Genomic DNA, 13,905 nt, shown 5'->3' with positions numbered 1-13,905 from the left:
CAGTATCCACATTTCCTATGGGAGCTGTAGAACCTAACTTTGTTTATTGAGATGCACGATAGTTTACTCCCAAGATGAAAACTATCAAAGATGCTGACAATAAGGTTATAATTAGCCTAGATCCTAAGGTTATAGAACAAATCTTTAAGGTTTCACATAAATTAGAATGTGCTGATTTGACTAAAGAATCATCATTGGCTTGTTGGAATGAGCAAAAGAGTAATTATCAAAAGTATGTCAACCTTTATTGGTTAGACAATAAAAGAAACAATTTTTCTAAATGGCCAAAGACTATTCATCGGTCAAATTTTAAACAAGAGTACAAGGATCTCATCATCCTTCTCAGCAAAATTTGTGGCCTTAAAGATTCTACTGATTTTGAGCCATGGATGTATAAGTTCATGTTTCAAATTATGGAGAATAAAGAACACATCTTTTGGGGATAACTTATCAGTACTACACTCTCCTAGCGGATATGTAATGTGGGAACATCAGTGCCTTTCTATATGAATTCTTATTTAGTTTACATCGCTGATACCATGGGATCTTCCTCTGGTCTTTCTACTAAAGAAGATCGTCTTCAAGTTCCTATTTGGGATTACTATGACCAAATTACTTTGGCAAATAGTAAATTCCATTACAGAAGAGTCCAAGATGCCTTCTTTGGTCATTTATGGTGCTCGTTTGATAAGCAGTCATCTATCAAAAGAGTATCTAATGCAACATGGGAGAAGGTGAACCAATATGGCTGTATTTTTATTCAATTTCTCACTTTCACATGCTTGAGAGTTGGATTTCAAGGGAGAGCCGTATACCTTACCTAGGTATGCTACAAATTGAATCATCTTGTTGGAGTTAGCTAGATAGCGCATGAAAGTGTAGAGTGATCATCATGCTTAACATAGGCCTAGTGGTTTTGGCATTACCTCAGCTAAGCCTTTGGCTATTGGTAATTATTCAATCATTTCTATGCCTAAAGCAAATAATATGGAAGCAAAATTGCAGTTGACTACCTTGAAGAAGTTTAAGGCCAGACTTGATTTTGACTATAGAGAGATGAATTCTTATATAAAAAGATCCCATACTCATGTTTATCGCATTGAGGACATTTGGACTGATATGAGAATAGAACTTGACATCATGAAGATGGATTACTGCAGATTAACCTTGCCACAAATAATTGATATTAACATGTTGGAAATCCCTTTAGATTTCAAGTTGAAGATGATGATGACATCCTTGATCCATAGTTTCATCAGGCCAATTTTGATAAGAAGTGCCCTTTTCCTATTCAATGGAAACAAAAGGAAGGTATATTTATCATGGACAGATTTCAATCCATCCTAGTAAACACCAACAAATGGTTGAAAAGTAAAGGCCTTAAAAGAGTAAATCCTAAGATGGGCCTGGATTGTGGAAGTTTTGGTCCTCCTGGTAGGAAATCACGATTGGAGATTACAGGAAAAGATGGAGCCTCATCTTCAAATGCCAAGGATTTCCTCAAATTCAAATTGAAGGGAGGAAAAGGAACTAAATCATCTCAAGCTCCTGATCCAATTCAAGAATTAGTAGTAGAATTAGAAGAGGAATTGGAAACAAAATCTGATAAAGGAGATTTAGATGAAGAAGAAGAAATCACAATCATATCTTCTCCAAAGCTTGCACAAGCCTATACATCTTCTATACATGAAGAACCTTTTTTGCATGAGGTTGATGATGATGTGGATTTTTTTCCCACTATTTTCACTCCTTCCATTCCAATCTTGGAGGTTAATATCTGTAGACACCTAAAATTGTCCAAAATCCCTTATCCTAACCAATTAAATAAATTTTATTTATTTATTTAATTCCCCTACCTTTAATTAAATAAATTTTACATTTATTTAATTATGTTCACCTATTCCCCTTGCATCCTAACCCATCCCCTTTAATTAAGTACTTTGTTTACTTAATTAATCCTTGCCTAATCCCTCTTGGAATTAAATATTAAATTTAATCCTATTTGAGCACATGGCTCCTACCTTTAACCCTCACTTAACCTCACTTTCCTAACCTAACCCATCCTTCTAACCTAGGTCAATCTACTTATCCACTAATTAATCCTTGTTCCTCATCTAATTACATCCCTAATCATTTGCACAATCCTAATCAAAGGATTGGAAAACCCTAGTCACATGTGACATGTGACTCTTACACCTTTGTCCCCCTTCACATGTGAACCAAATGTATCTCACACATGTGTGAGGAAACATGATCTTCCACACCTCTTACACATGTCATTGACCCATCACTTTCAAAGGTGTCTCGCACATGTGTGAGAAACCTTGAGCCTCCAACCCTCTTACACCTATCATTGACCTATCACATCAAAGGTTGCTCACACATGTGTGAGCATCTTTCCCCCTTTGAATGGTCAAAAACCCTAATCCACTTGGAGTCTACTTGGCCTCCACCTCATGGACACCTCATCTATCTTGAGAGATCCTAACCCTTCATCTTGCATTCAATCTTAGCTGTCCATTTTCCTATAAAAGGAGAGCCCTCTCCCCATTTCCATAAGCACTATCTATCTCATTGTTATGCTGCAGGAATTGTGAGCAACCACATCCTACAACAATGAAATCATCTCCACTTGGTGATTTCATGAGGTTTGCATATGTGCTATTTTGAATAGTTTATACTCTTTTGATTTCATGTTATGTTTATTTCCATGTTCTCTTGCATATTTTGAGGTTTGCATAATTATGTAGGAATAGATATTAGTTGCTTAATGTTTATTTCATTTATTACATTTTTATGCAATACAATATCATTACTCTTCCTATTTCTTTTGCTGCTCCTCACGTCCCTTCACATGAATAATATGATCACTTAGCAAATGTGTTTGAAGATTTTTTGACTCTTACTAGTGGCCAAGTTTCCCAACTTGATACATCTTTGATAGGATTTGAACTTTTCATGATGGAGTCTTCTCAACATGTTCCTATGCCTTTAATAGTACAAATTGAATCTTGCTTAGTCACTATGGATATACAATCTAGATCAATGCCAATGATCTCCACTGTGCCTGCTTCTACAAATGAAAGTTTCAGCCTACCTGTATGGTTGAGTAAATTAACAAATAAGAGAAGGAAAGTGGTTGTTCCTCCTAACAATCTTCCTGTTAAAAAGAGTAAATCCAAATCTTTCAAAGATAAGATTGTTTCCAAAATTTTGGTTGATTCTGATAAAACCAAATTTGTTGAGGTTGCTAAGCCCTTGGTAAATAAACCTGTTGAGGAACTTACTCATTATGACTGCAAGATTACTAAGGTTGAAGTAATCATGTATGGGTTTTTTGCAAGGTGCTCAAGATGCATTGGTCAATGTATCAAAAATCAATCTTTAGCTTTGGGAAAATAAGAATTGGTCGAAACTGGAGATCTCTCGTTTAAATGAGGTTATCCAGAAACAATCTTCTCAAAGTGTTTTTGTTATGTCTCAAACATCTAAAGAAAGAAGGTTGATTGAAGCTTCCTCCTCCTCTAGAGAGGCTTGTGCTCAAAGTACCACCAAGTAACACAACTACTAGTTACTTCGAAGCTAATCCACTGAATGACAATCAAGACGAATATCCTCTCGAGGATAATGCTACTCTATATCATGATGATCCTCAAGCAGCTGGCAACTCTACTATTGGTTATGTGCAATACAATGCTGAAGATCACGAAATTGATTTTGCACAAGCTTATGTAGTGATGACATGTTCATAAACTAAGTTGGCTCAACAACAAGAAGAGGCTGAAAAGAAGTTGAATGTTCTTGAGATGTTTGTTACTATTGCAAAGACGGGGACACCATTGCCCAGTCTACCTAATGATCTAGCTAAAAATCAAGTAAGTATTGATCAAACTATTCTTGCATCTACTATTTTAAAGCCCAGTATGTCTAAATCTTAGGCTGAAATTCTTAATTCTTCCTTAGAAAATGTTTTTCAAGCTTTTGATATCATAGATCACACTAAGAAGACCAAGATTCAAATGTCTGAGGTAGAATACCTACAAGCTTATCCAGATTAGCTGGATAGACTTACTAAATTTGTCAAATATTCCCATCCTACTCAAACCCATTTGGTTGCTTCTGAAGTCAAGAATATGGAAAATAACTTAGTAACCATTCTATCCTCAGCTCTAGGAAAGATTGAGCATTTCTATCTTTCTCTCTTGATTAATGATTTTAAGCCAAGTAATTGTGTCATAGATTTAGGTGCCTCTGATAATGTCATGCCTGCCAAGGTTCCTGATGCCTTAGGTTTGACCTTAACCAAGTCTTTTGGTAGCTATTATTCTATGGAGAACAAACAAGTGCCTCTGAAAGGGCAAATCAAAGGTGTTCAGTTTGCCTTTGCATCCTTCCCAGACAAAAAATCAAAATGATGGTCTTAGTTACTGATGTACTAGCCTCTTATGGTATGTTACTTGCTCATAATTTCTGTAAGGATGTAGGAGGAGAACTTAACATGGATATGACTGAAGCTAGAATACCTGTTAAAGGCATTATGTAGAAATTGTATCTTGAAAGAGAAAAAAAGTATGTGGTAGTTAAATCCAATGATCCACATGCTCAAATTCTTTTTGAATCAGCAAGGATGGGAAATTATTATCTACATGCTAATGAAATATCTAAATCTGCCAAAGACTGGACAGATTCTGAAAGTTCTTCATTATTATTCGACATTGAGAGATTTTCTAATGCCATAAAGGAAGATGTCATTCTTGATGAAAAAGATGTTCTTAAAGATGATCCCATGGATTTTTTTAAGGATGAAGAGATGCATTTTGAAGGTGATTCTACTGACTCTCTTGAAGGAAGAATTATTCTAAATGATTCTGGTGCAAGCACAAGTAGTTCTACTGCTTTTTGGGTTATGGAATTTGATGGTAGTTGTGCTTCAATGGGATCTGGTGCTAGAGTTATTTTTATTTCTCCTAATGTAAATTCTTCCCTTTTTTGTACAAGTTGCAGTTTCCTAACACTAATAACATGACTGAATATGAAGCCTTGATTTTGGGATTGAACATGGCGAAGGTTAGAGGAATTCAGAACTTGCATGTTAAAGGAGATGCTAAATTGGTAGTGTGTCAAATTAAGGGTCAATGTCAAGCCAGAAATGACCGACTTAGACACTATCATGATTTAGCCTGGGATTATATCAAGTTATTTGATGCCTTCAATATTTCAATGATCCATAGAGAATTAAATGATAGAACTAATGTGCTTGCTATTTTAGCTACTCTTCTACTTCCACATAAGGATTTTGAAGACAACATATATGAAATACAGTTTGTCTACCAACCAAGTATTCCAGATAATTGTGAACATTGGCAAGTATTCAACGATGATAATCAAATAATCAAATTTCTTGAAACAAAAGAAGGTTTCGATGAAATGTACTTTGAAGGAGGTGAATATGATCCAAATGAAGTTCTCTCTAAAGTAGATCTAGAAACTAGTCATTAAGTCATTCAACTTAAAGGAAATAAGATTCCTAAAGGATTGGTTTCTTTGGAAAAATTGTTTGATAAACATGATAGGTATATCAAAGAACAACAAAAGACAAGAACCAGGTCTATGGTATAGTATGAGAAACACAACATTGGAATGTATGAAGACCCAAAGCTGGTGAACATTAGTAATTGGTGCACAAAGGAAGAAAAAGAAAAGTTTATTAGTGTTCTTCATGAATATAAAGATGTCCTAGCTTATTCTTATGAAGATCTTAAGTCTTTCCATCCTAAAGAAGTACAACATGATATTATGTTGAAGTTTAGTGCAACTCCTTTCCGCTAAAAGAAGAGGCAATATAATCCTAAGATTTTAGGTACTATTCTGGCTGAAATTCAGAAGATGCTTGAAGCAGGTATCATTTTTCCTGTCCATCATTCATCTTGAGTAGCCAATATTGTTCTTGTCAGAAAGGAGAATGATGAGATTCACTTATGTGTGGATTTACACAATCTTAGTCAAGCATCTCTTAAGGACAATTATCCATTTCTAGTCATGGAACAAGTGTTGCAAGTTGTTACTGGTTCCGAGATGTTGTCTATGGTTGACAAATTTTCTAGATATAATCAAATTAATGTCCATGAAGATGATTAATACAAGACAAAAATTGCTACCCGATGGGCAACTTCTGCATACAAGCGAATGCCTTTTGGTCTTATTAATGTTGGAGTGACTTTTCAAAGAGCAATGGATCTTGCTTTTGATGGTTTAATCAATGATGGTATTGTCGTGTACTTAGATGACTTGACTATTTATTCCAAGAAACATCAAGATCATTTCTTTCATCTATGAAAAGTTTTAAAAAGGTGCAGATAACATGGCATGTCTTTGAATACCAAGAAGTCAGTTTTTGGTTTGATGGAGGAAAAACTCCTAGGAGATATTGTATCAAAGGAAGGTATTAAGATTGATCCTAAGAGGGTACTGTCAATTCAAAGCCTATCTCTACCATCAAGTAAGACAATAGTTCATTCTTTCTTCAGAAAGGTGAATTTTCTCGAAAGATTTGTACCTGATTTTGCTGAATTAACTCGTCATATTGTTGATCTGATGAAGGACAAGACTACTTTCCATTGGAATCAAGAAGGAAGGAAAGCATTTGAAAAAATCAAGGATGCTATAACACATGCTCTTGTGTTGGTATGTCCTGATTATACTAAAAGTTTCATTATGTATAGTTATGCTTCAGAGCATACCCTTTCTGCTATTTTGATGCAAAAAAATAATGAAGGTGTTGAATCACCTATTACATTTATGAGTTTTCCTTTGAAGGCTCATGAATTGAAATATAGTCAAATGGAGAAACATGATTATGTTTTTGTCAAGACAATGAAGCATTTTAGATTCTATATTTTGAATTCACATATCATTGCTCTAGTTCTAGACACTACAGTCAAGACTTTCCTGATTCAGCAGGATTTTGGTACAAAAAGAGGAAACTGGATCGCTAAGATTCAAGAGTATGATATGGAGATATGCCCTACCAAGTTAGTTTGTGGTATTGAACTTTGTCAACTTATGGCTGAAAATGAACCATTACAAGTAGAAGATGAGAACTCCTTCTCACTTCCTACTATTTTGTTTGTTAGTACAACAAATGATTAGTTTTCTGACATGGATTATTATTTAAGTTATGGTGAATGTCCTCTACACTTCACATACAAAGAATGAAGGACTCTAAAGTTGAAAGCTTCTAGTTTTGTTCTTTGGTAAAATGGTCTCTTCAAGCAAGCATTGGATGGAACATTTTTAAGGTATGTTGATAAAAGTCAGTAAATCCGACTTTTGGATTCTTTTCACAATCAAGTATGTGGTGGAAATTTTTTAGCACCTATCACTGCTCACAAGATTTTGAAAGCACAATACTATTGGCCCACACTTTTTCAAGATGCATATCAATGGGTAAAGAAATGTGAGTTATGCCAGCAATTTGTTAGTAAGCAAAAACTTGCTACTTTTCCATTAAAGCCAATAGTAATTGATGAGCCATTTCAATAATGGGGAATTGATTTCATTGGTGTGATTAATCCACCTTCAAGCAAGGTTCATACTAATATATTAGAAGCAAAAAATTACTTCACCAAATGGGTTGAAGCAATTTCAGTGAAAGGCCCTACAACATAAATTATTTGTGACTTTCTGAAGCAGAACACCATCTCACATTTTGGTGTTCCAAACAAGATTGTTGCAGATAATGCAACTGCTTTCTCTTCTAAGGAGGTTATTGAATTTTGTTTCAACCATGGAGTTACCTTGGCACATGCATTTGATTATTACCCTCAAGGTAATGGTCAAGCAGAATCAAGCAATAAAAATCTAGTGAACATCGTGAAGAAGTTGATTGATTCAAATCAGTGAACCTAACAGAAGGCATTCTTTGATGCTTTGTAGGTAGATCAGATCACTTTGAAGCTGGCAATTGGAATGTCACCTTTCCAATTGTTATATGAGATCAATGTTGAGATTCCAATAACTTTAGAGCTTCCCGCTCTCAAGTTGCTATGTGCTATTGAAGATGAAACTTATTCAGATGCATTGGATAAGAGAATTATGTTTCTTCAACAGTTGGAGGAACAAAGAAAAGAAGTGGTTGTTATGCTTGTTGCTCATCATCAACAAGTGAAAATTCTTTTTGATAAAAAGGCCAAGTATTGAGAATTTCAAATTGGTGATCTTGTCCTACTCTGGGATAAGAGGCGAGAATGAAAAGGAATGCATGGTAAATTTGATTCTCTTTGGTGAGGCCCTTTCAAAATTCATTAGATTATGGGTGAAAATAGTTTTTGGCTCACATATCATGATGGAACACCAATGCCACTGCCTTACAATGGACAACATTTGAAACATTACTTCCACTGATTATTAGATAAGTACCCCTTGTATATAGTTTTGGTTTTTTAGTTGTTAGTTTAGTTTTTGTTTTCTTTTTTGCTTGACTCTATTGCCCAATGGAGTGGATAAAGCCACTTAGAGAACTGGATTCTATGTCACTCTTTGTTTCTAAGAACAAACGAGTAACATTCCCTAGATAGAGCTAGTTGTTGTCCTACATTTTGTCACCACAAAATGTTGGTAACAACACGAAACTTTTCCAAGCTAGTTTCACATTTCTCTAAGCTTGAATTTGATATTTAATTGTTTAATGTGAATTGATTGATCCATTTCAATTCAAATATCAAATTATTTTACTGAAGGCCTTCGTCAAGTCTTTTTCATTTTGCTTTTTATCGAGCCTTTGCTTGATTTTTGAAGCCTTCACAATCTATTCTTTGCTTTGATTTTGAATTTGCTTGTTTTTAGTCCTTTGGTTTTGCTCATGTCATACCTTTCATTTTTCCCTTCGATTCAATCTAACTTAGAGGTCAATCAGAGTTGTCAGTCAAGAGTTATACCCATTTTAGTGCCTCAAGAGTGGACATTTTAGGTGCAACAACACAAATTAAAAATATGATGTTATATTTTCAATTCGACATTCACTTTTTGAAAAATATAACATTATACTCACTTTTCCTTATGTTTTGAAGTTACTTTTACTTTAAATTTATAACTTAAAGTAACTATAGTGCACTTTATGTTATAATTTCAAGTTGAGTTACTTTTTAATTTTTCACTTAAAGTAACTATATAACTATATAGTTTCATCTTAAATTTTTGGTTTTAAAAATCAAATACTTATTTAAATGTTACTTTAAAATGATGTTTATGTATTATATTTCATAATATGATAGATAAATATTGTTTTTGACCCATTTTGTAATATTTTTCATAAATTTAAGTGAATTAAATGACTTAAAGGCTTCACAAGTGGACATTTTATGTGCAATTACATGTAAAATCTATCAAAAGTGGACTTTTACATGACATTGCATATAAAGCCTACTTTGGTGGACATTTTTGATGTCATTACATCAAAAGTTCACCACAGGTGGACCTTTTTGATGTCATGACATGAAAAGTGGAGTTTTCATGCTTATGCATCTAAAAGGTGAGATGCATTTTAAAATATGCATTCTCCTCCAAAAGGTCTGACTTTCACTTGGAAGCACATTTTAAAATATGCATTGCACCCAAAAAGGTCCTATGTTCACTTGATGCATATTTAAAACATGCATTGCACCTAAAAAGGTCCGATTTAGAAGGAAAACATGTTTTAAAATATGCTATGCATCCCAAAAAGTCTGATTTTGAGAGGAAAGCATGCATTTGGCCTCCAAGAACTTGATTTTGCCCATAAATTGAGATTTTCTTGGTGGAATTGCATGAAATCTTCTCCATTCAAGACATTTTTTCCTTGGCAATGATTTTCTTTGAATCAAGAATGGATTTAGCATGTTCAAAATTGTTTTTGGAGATCAATCCTAGGGCACATATTTCAAGAAAAACTCCAAATTCCTTCATTTTTGCTCATAACTTGAGTTTTACTCAATGGATTTGCATGGGATTTGTTCCATTTGAAATGTTTTTGGATGACAACGAGTTTCCTTGCTTCTAAATTGGATTCATTTGCCTCAAAAATGTTTTTGAAACTTTCACAATGAATCACATTTTTGTAGAAATATGTAAAAAAATCCATTTTTAGTGCATATTTTCCTTCCCAACCAAATTGTTTTGGCATCTTTTGGAGATTACATGGCATTGGAGTTCACATTTTGAAGTTTAATGATCAAATTTTTTTGATCTTGCAACATGAAAAAAAAACATTTTTTTACCAAAAACATGTTACAAGCATAAATCTTCAAAATCGTTGGAATATGGAGAGTTTTTAGGGCACGTTTTGGCATCTTCCAACAATTTCTCCTTGTTTGTTGCCCTCTCCCATTCGAATTTGCAAAGTTGAAAAAGGTCCTACCATTTTTGAAGGATTTTTCAAACATTGGAGCATCTTTTTCCTTCATATTTGGCACTTAATCTTCATGTAAGTGGACTTCTTCCTCCTTGCAATTTATTTCATGCTTATCTTGCTAATTTTATGCATGAAATTACTTGATGGTTTCCATTTGTGAAAATATTTGCCATGGAAAGTGCATTTTTCCTTTAAATACGAAGTTTTCATTCATTTTCATGTTTTTGGTTCTTTCTCAAGTCCCAATTTTGAATTTGAGCTTTGAAGTGCATTGCATCATGGCATGTTTGAGTTATTTTCCAACGATACGTTGTTTCTTTTGTGTTTTGTGTTTTGTGGTTGCTTGCTAATTTTCTTCACTTGGAGAAATTACAAGTTTTTTTCCTAAAAACTTGTTTTTGATTCATTACATGAAAAAGCATCATCATATTCCACATTCTATTTCATCTCACAACACTTCATCTCTCACTCAAAAAAATGCGATTACATGTTTTTCATTCCATTCACCATCCACACATGCATGTAATCTCATTTTCCATCTCCATTTTCACCCATCTCACTTTTTGCTTCCATCCGCATGACACGATTACACAAAATGTCTTATGTGTAATTACATCCAAAAGGTCCGATTTTGACTAAAAGTCACATTTTGAAAAGTCAAAAAGATGTCATTTTCACTTGCCATGTACTTTGACTTCTCCTTTTCACAAAAAAGTGACTATAAAACTCATTATCTCACTTCCATTTCCCATTTTCATCCCTTCATATGCATTTGCACTTTCATGAGCAAATACATGTTTCTGCATCTTTCCATGTTTTCCATCTAATCCTTCATTCACACATATATGTGAAGTATATTCTTCATCTGTATTGACATCTCATTTCAACCTCCACCTCCCGTTGCATGTTGCTTTTACATGTATTCATTTTTCATGCAATAATGCCTTGAAAATGCTAAGTCACTTTGAAATTAGCAAATTTCATTTGCATGCATTCCAATGCATTTCACCTTCACACATTCTCATTCCATTCCATTTCATTTCATCTTCCATTTTCTCACTTTCATTTCATTTCATTCTGTTTTCCATTCTATTGCATATGCATATGCTTTCTCTTTGAAGTTACTTTGACGGATTTGTGAAGTCTCCAATCCATTTTTGAATCTTCACTGCTGATCCAAAATTCACTTGTATGGAGGTTCCTTCTGATGATGTATTTATGTTTTGAGATTTTTGTGCTATAGCATAGGCACAAGATGTGTCATCACCAACTAAATCCAAAGGTAAAATGAAATATCAATATGATAAAGAACTAGCTCATGCAACTCCTTCTTTAGTCATATCTATTTTGGATAACGTGTTGGACACAAAGATTGGTCATATAGATGTGGTTGATTTTCTACAAAGAGTTGAAGCCCCAGCTATTCATGAAATGAAGCACATTAGGAGAAGCAACATTCATTCGGTATCCACATTTCCTATAGTAGCTATAGAACCTGACTTCGTTTATGGATGTGCATGACAATTTAGTAACAAGACAAAAACTATCAAAGATGTTGATGACAAGGTTATCATTAGCCTAGATCCTGAGGTTATAGAAAAAATCTTCAAAGTTCTACATAAATTAGAATGTGCCTTGTTGGAATGATCAAAAGATTAATTATTAGAAGTATGTCAACCTTTACTGGTTAGACAATAAAAGAAGCAATTTTTCTAGATGGCCAAAGACTATTCATCGGTCAAATTTAAAAGAAGAGTACAAGGATCTCATTGTCCTTTTCAGCAGGATTTGTAGCCTTAAAGATTCTACTAATTTTGAACCATGGATGTATAAGTTCATGTTTTAGATTATGGAGAATAAAGAACACATCTTTTGGGGAGAACTTATTAGTATTGTACTCTGCCAGTAGATATATAATGTGGGAACATCAGTGCCTTTCTATATGAATTCTTATTAGTACTGCCATGGGATCTTTCTTTGGTCTTTCTACCAAAGGAGATAGTCTTCAAGTTCCTATTTGGGATTACTATGACCAAATGAATTTGGGAAGTAGTAAATTTCATTACAAAAGAGTCCAAGATGCCTTCTTCAGACATTTTTGGTGCTTGTTTGATAAGCAGTTGTCTATCAAAAGAGTATTTGATGCAGCATGGCAGAAAGTGAACCAATACGATTGTATTTTTCTTCAGTTTCCCACTTTCACATACTTGAGAGTTGGATATTTTAAGGGAGAGCCATATACCTTGCCTAGGTATGCTACAGATCAAATCATCCTGATGGAGTTAGCTAGACAACTCATGTACGTGCAGAGTGATCAACATGCTTGATATAGGCATTACCTCAGCTAAGTCTTTGGCTATTGTTAATTATTCTATCATTTCTATGCCTAAAGCAAAGAATATGGAAGCAAAATTGTAGTTGATTACCTTGAAGAAGTTCAAGGCTAGATTTGATTTTGACTATTGAGAGATGAATTCTCAGATAAAAAGAGCCTACACTCATGTTCATCTCATTGAGGATATTTGGATTGATATGAGAATAGAACTTGACATCATGAAGATGGATTACTACAAATTAATCTTGTAGAAAATAATTGATCTTAACATGTTGGAAATCCCTTCAAATTTTCAAGTTGAAGATGATGGTGACATCCTTAATCCGGAGTTTCATCAGGCCGATTTTGATAAGAAGTGCCATTTTGCTATTCAATGGCAAAAAAAGGAAGGTACATCTATCATGGATAGATTTCAATCCATCTTAGTAAACACCAACAAATGGTTGAAAAATAAAGGCCTTAAAAGAGTAAATCCTAAGATGGGCCTGGATTGTGGAAGTTTTTGTCCTCCTGGCAAGAGATCACAACTAGAGATTATAGAAAAAGATGGAGTCTCATCTTCAAATTCCAAGGATTGCCTCAAATTCAAATTGAAGGGAGTAAAAGGAACTAAATCATCTCAAGCTCCTAAGCCAATTCAAGAGTTAGCAACAGAATTAGAAGAAGAATTGGAAATAGAATCCGATAAAGGAGATTCTGATGAAGAAGGATAAATCATGATCATATCTCCTCCAAATCCTGCACAAGCCTGTACATCTTCTATACATGAATAACCTTTTTTGCATGAGGTTGATGATGATGTGTATTCTTTTTCTACTATTTCCACTCCTTCCATTCCAATCTTGGAGGTTAATATCATGGCTCTTCCTATTTCTTCTGCTGGTCCTCGCATCCCTGCACATGAACAATATGATCACTTCGCAAATGTGTTTGATGATTTTACGACTCTTACTAGTGTTCAAGTTTCCCAACTTGATACATCTTTGATAGGATTTGAACTTTCCATGATAGAGTCTTCTCAACATATTCCTATGCCTTTAGCAGTATAGACTGAATGTTGCTCAGTCACTACGGATATACAATCTGGATCAGTGCCAATGATCTCCACTATGCCTGCTTCTGTAGATGAAAGTTTCAGCCTACCTGCACGGTTGAGTAATATAAAAATAATGAGAAGGAAAGT

Source organism: Cupressus sempervirens, chromosome 2 (genome assembly GCF_028749045.1).
Source record: "Cupressus sempervirens isolate cs-2001-9-10 chromosome 2, ASM2874904v1, whole genome shotgun sequence".
NCBI lineage: Eukaryota > Viridiplantae > Streptophyta > Pinopsida > Cupressales > Cupressaceae > Cupressus > Cupressus sempervirens.
The sequence above is the reverse complement of the archived record's forward strand: the minus strand, read 5'-3'. Positions refer to the sequence as shown.